Here is a 6,198-nt window from a genome sequence, read left to right as displayed (position 1 = left end):
CTCACAATTAATGTATTTTTTGATATCATAGCGCGCGAATTTAGATTATAACGCTTAGGTTGATAAAAGTACTTTTTTTGATTTCACAGCAGGGACAGCTATTGCAAACAAAAAGATGTATAATACAGTTTATATTGAAAATTGTATAAGCTGCTAAAATAACACTAAAAAATAGTTTTAACTCACCATCTTATTTTTTAAATAACTTTTTGGCCATTGTTTATGTATTTTTTGATTTAAACTAATATTACCACTGTTCTAATTTGTAGCAATAAAGTTTCTAATTAGTTCTAATTGAAACTTTTAGGTTGAAGCATAACTACTAAAAATTAAATTATAAATTTTTTTTGTCGTAAAATACCACTAGATTTATAAATAAAGAATAATCAACCTGATTGTTTTCAAAATAACTTCAGATTTTATAAAAACTAACCATCTTTTAACTAACTATTTAATAACACAACTGTTAAAAGTTTTGAAAACTATCGTCATACAGCTAAAAAAGAGTACATAAACGATAAAAACAGTATTGGTTTCTAACAAATATAAAAACTGAATGCTTAAATTTTTTTTTTTATTTTGTTTGTCAAAGTTCAACAACGACATTTTTTTAATGTTCATTTTTTAAGTCATCATTTTCATTTACTTATCTAATTGTAAATATTTGCGAAACTTCAGCTTACTAATAAAATACCATAAAGACAAAAGATTTTGGTAAGTTAGTTTTTTAACGTAATATAATATGTAAAAAAGTTGCTTTAATTTATTTTGGATGATTCATTAAAGAGATTAATGTTTTTTTAGAAAATTTTTACATAATTTATCCAAACTTAATAAACTATCTTTTATTAAGATCAAAAAAAATATTGGAATCAAATAAATTAGTTTTTGAAGTTAATACTTTCTAAACTTCTAACGACTGCAAAATTTAATAAATATTAAGAAGTGTTTTCAAAAAATATTAAGCAGAGCAAATGAAACTTTAAACTAAGATTTTTTTCAAAGAATACATTTAAGTATAGTATCAAATGCATTGCTAGATTTAAAAAACACTCTTTTTTTGTGTTTAGAATAAATGTTGACAAAAAATATTCAACAATAAAATAAAAGTGAACTATTTTAAGTAGTAAAGTTATTTAAAACTTTGGATGATGAACAAAAAGTTTGTAAAAAAACAAAATTTTACCTTGTTATATATTAAAAAGAAGTTTTAGCATTATAAAGATGGTTTTGTATAGTTGACTTAGTTTGGTTGAAATAAATTTTTCAACTATATTTAGTATTGAAACAGTTTATTGATCACCAAAAAAGTTTTATTAGTACATACTTAATATTGTAATGTTCTTATAAGTTTACCTACTTATTTTTTGTTATATTACCGAGCTTAAGTTTAAAATTTAGCTCATGATACCAAGAGTAAATGTTTTTGTTATAGGTAGTGGTATTTTTACACAAAACCTATACTTTTAGCCAGTAAATAGCTAAGCTGAAAATATAATAAAATTTGCATCGAATTTTGCAGTTGTAAACTTTCAGCTAGATAGCTTGTAAGGTTTGCTTGATAAAATGCACAACAACAATACCTTTATCTACTAAGTAATTTTTCAGAAAATTACAAAGTTAGCTTCGAAAAAAACATAAAATTTTTGTCTTAATGTTGACTTTTTTGTTTTTGTATTTAAAAATAGTTTAGCAATGAAAAGTGAGTTAGACTATATCTAAATCAAATTTTAATTCGTTTAATAATAAGTATATTATTCTTAATAAAGTTTAGACTATAAACTGTAATAAACTTTTTAAAATAAAAGCTATTTTTTGTGAAATTTAGTTTTAAGAAAACAGCTAAATACTTTTATACTATCTAAGTAGTAAATTAAGACACAGTTATAAGTTAAACATCAAAATTTGAGAATCAATTCGAGTAATTAAATAATACTTTTATTCAAACTTTAGACTAGTATACACTAGTTTTATATCTTAAAAAACAAACTGTGTCTCTTTTATATAAACATTAATAATTAATTTGTTTATAAGCTTGATTTTTTGTTTTGTAAAATCTTGTATCTTAAGTCAATAGTTTGATAAAATTTTAATAATTTAAAAAAAGCTAATATAAAACAAGCTTTGTTTTTATTTAGTCATATAACTGATTAGAGAACTAACTATTTTTGCCAAAACATTTTAAAATCAACTTGGTAAGCGTAAACAAATATTATTAAAGCTATGAACTTTATAAAAATTAGCTCTAATTGTTAAAAATGTGTTTTATATACCACTGAATTGGTATAAACTTAATAAACGCAATTTGTTAAAAATTTTGCTAGTACAGTAACCTCTCGCTTATTTACGCACATTGTGTCCACAGAAAAAGTGCGTAAAGATACGAGAGATCGTAAAGATACGAGAGGTACCAAATATACTTACTATAATGGCTGTTTTTGATATTGCTTCTGGTTAAAAGCAGACTGGGGACTTTCCCACTTTAAAAAATTTATTTACTTTTTTTTTAAATATGAAAACTAAAGATAAAACTATACATTTATTAAAAAAGGATTTAAATTTACATAAAATAACAATACTTGTAGATTAATTTTACTAACTTTAATAATAAGTAGATTTTATGTTTATCTTTATTTATATGTTACTTATTTGATACTTAACATTTATATTCTATTCTACTTAGCAAATTCAATTCATAATTAAGCATTTGTTTACAATTAAAAAATGATGTGATGTCTATATACAGTGGTGTATTATTTATTTGTATTTTAAACTCTCATTATTTCATTATATTTTCATTGTTTGACACAGTCATATTTGTTTCATAATTTTAATTTAATCTCTTATTGTTAACGAAATTTCTGATGTACTGAGGTATAACTAAATGTTTATCAATTAATCAAGAAACATAAGTTTACAATGTCTAAAGATATAGAGAGGTGACTTAGCATTTAAAAACATATTTCAATGTAAAAAATACGTTAAACTTAGTTTGTGCAGTAGTAAAAATAAAAAATTTTGAATTTTTTAGAATTCTAAAATGCGTAACTAAACGAGAGTGCGTAACGTCACGAGGCGTAAAGATGCGAGAGGTTACTGTAATTATAAATTATTTGCTTTATTTTTTTAACCAACATATCATGTTTAGTGCATTAGTTCATATTTTCAATGAAAAAGAAATGATTAACATTTATGAAATTTATTTTTAAGTAGTTTGCATCATTTAATAAAAAAAGTCATTAGAATTTCAAAATAAACTGAACAAAGCTTGCAGTAGATTATTTAAAAAGGCTTTTTTTAAATAAAACAAATGTACATCAAAAACAAAGCAATTGTTCAAACATATTGGAAGTATATTTCTTTACAAAAACAGTACATGTTTATTTTCTACCAATGTAATTTTAACTATTTTTTATATATAAGATTTAAAAATGCTTAAACTTTAATGTATATTGTATTTAAAGTTGTTTGAAAACTAAATTTTAACTTATTCCAAAAATTACACTTGTGATAAGCAAAGTTTTTACAAGTTTGCAGCTTTTTACTTTTAATTTTTTTTCTGCAAAAAATATTAAGTTATTAAAGTTTTCCTTTTAACCGAATGTTTTATTAAGTCGTACCAAATAAAAAGGTTCACTTAAAATTTGCTGATTTTTAAAAATTAAGTTATAAAAATCAGTTTGGAATTATTTAGTTTTGCAAAAGAAAAGCTTTATTCACTACAAAATGTGTTTTATTGAAAGAACACATCTCTGAACCTTCGTACTTTTTTCCTACTTAAGTTTTTATAACTAAAACAATTTTTTAACTTAGACAAAAAAAAACAACAACAAGCTTACGTAAAAAACAATTTTATTCCGTCAACTGCGATAAAAACTAATAATAAAAATTTATCAATTAAGCAAAATGTAGCTCACAAGTTTCGAAAAACTTTTTTTTTTTACTTTTCTGGTAAACAATAGATAAAAACAAATTGAACAAGAAAAACTGGGGCAAAACAATTAGTGTTTTTACTAAAACTTGACCGCAGCAAATGCTTTTAGTTAAGTAAGTAGATTTTTTTTAAACTGTCGCAACTCAATTGCTTGTAATATAAAAGTTGAACTGAGTTTCGTTTTTAAAATTTATGTAATCTAAAAATTTCAGTTTCAACTTATTTAAACTTAAAACAATACAAAATTGAACTGGAAAGTTTTGCTTTTCTGATTAAAGCTGTTTACATGGACCTTAAGTTTTAAATAGTTGTAAAATTACTCAGTCTAAGTTTATAACTAGATTAAAACGTCTTTCACAGTCTAGTTTGAACTGTTCAAAAGTAGACTTTTGCTGAACGAACCTGACCGAAAACATATGTTTGTAATTTAAGTTTTGCATATTGAGTTTACGTTTTAAGTTTTTGTAGTTTGCTAAGCTTACTGATAGGTTAATTAAGTTTTGTTTTTTGTTCGACTCTAGAAATTTTGTAACTGTTCGGTAAAAAAAGTAGATAAAATGTTTAATGAAATTTGAAAGTAGTTTCAAATACAAAAAAAAAAAAATATTAGCTTTAATTTTACAACTGTCTAATTAAAAAATGAGATGCTTTTAAAACTCAGAAACTTAAACAACTTCACGAAGATTATATAAAATCAGTATTGTTTAATGGATTGTCAGACTGTAAAAATTAATTAAAAGTTTTAGAAAAGCAATACTTAATGTAAACTGAAATTAAATTTTTTATGCATTTACACCGATTATATAATAAGAGTCTGTTATAAAAAACTCAATTGAACCAATAAAGTTTTATATTTTTTGATTAAAATTACTTACTGAAATTATTTTATCTATATTTTTTCTAGTCTTTAACAGATATTAAAATAACACCACTTCTGTTTTCAAGTAGTAGATAAAAATAGTTGTGTATTTATTTTGTTGTAAATTAAAGCTATTATATTTTTAAAACTAAATTAGCAATAAAAAAGAGAAAAAGTTTTTACCAAATTTATTTTAAGTTTTTGTTAAAATACTCAGGAATAGTTGTTACTGATAAGAATGGTTTTACAAAAAGATAAAAAGAGTAACAATTTGAAACACAGATTGCTTGTAGATGAATTAAAACTTTTGTGCTAGTTATTTGTTGTACGCAAAGCTAAGTCAATTCCTAAAGGTAAACTGAAAAATTAAATTGCAATATCACTGATGTTGAAGTAAAACGAACAAAATTTCAAGTAAACTTAAAAAATGCATGCAAAAACTTTCGTACTAAGGGATATCAATAAAACAGCAGTTTTTAGATGCTTAAAAATTTAGAAAAAGAACAAGTTATACATCTAAATGAAATAAATCCTACAGAAAAATGTTAAAAATATAAAAGGAGTTTTTATAAAAAACAGTTTGTTAATAGGTTTTGATAAACTTAACTTAAGCTATAAAATTTCTTTGAACAAGATAACGTTTTTAAGTATGTCTAAAAACGGCTACGAAATTTTTATATAATCATAAAAATTATAGAAGACTAAATAAATGACACATGCAATTTTTTTTTTGATATCTGAAAACATCGTGTTTCTAATTATTAATTTTATAATAAAATTTTTTTTTACTACAAATCAACAAATAAAATTGTATGGTTTTTTCTAAGCCAAAAAGATATTAAACTGTTTAAAATACTTAAGTCTAAGACTGTATACTTCAGTTGAAGAAATTAGTTAAAGTTTATAGGGGAAAACCTTATAAGTGCATCAAAAATATAATGAAAATTTTTAAAGAATAATTATATAACTGAAAAGTTTGAGCACCAATCGACAAAAAAATTAATTTTTTCAAGTTTTAGAAAAAAAAATTGCATTAATTAAAAGATCTATACAAAGTTTTACCAAAACTAATACTTTCTTTAATAGTTTTGCTAGCAACTTAGAAAAACCTGACAAAAAGTTTTTAACTAAAAAATACATAGAAGATTACCAATTAAACTTTAAGCTATTCTACCAAACAAGTTTGATACCAATTGCTACATATTTTATAATATTAGTATTAAAGGAGTAAAAAACAAATTAATTGATCACCTTCTCAAAGTTACTGATGAACTTATTCCAATCACACACCAAGTACAGTCAGTCAAAGTTACACTACACCGAGCAAAAGTCGTTTCTTTTTGTTATTTGTTATTTATATTAAAATGTCAGTTTTTGTAATTTTTTTACAAACTTTTTCTTTGCG

This window comes from Thalia democratica, chromosome 8, assembly GCF_965202585.1.
Source record: "Thalia democratica chromosome 8, ktThaDemo2.hap1.1, whole genome shotgun sequence".
Taxonomy (NCBI): domain Eukaryota; kingdom Metazoa; phylum Chordata; class Thaliacea; order Salpida; family Salpidae; genus Thalia; species Thalia democratica.
This window is presented reverse-complemented; position numbering follows the sequence as displayed.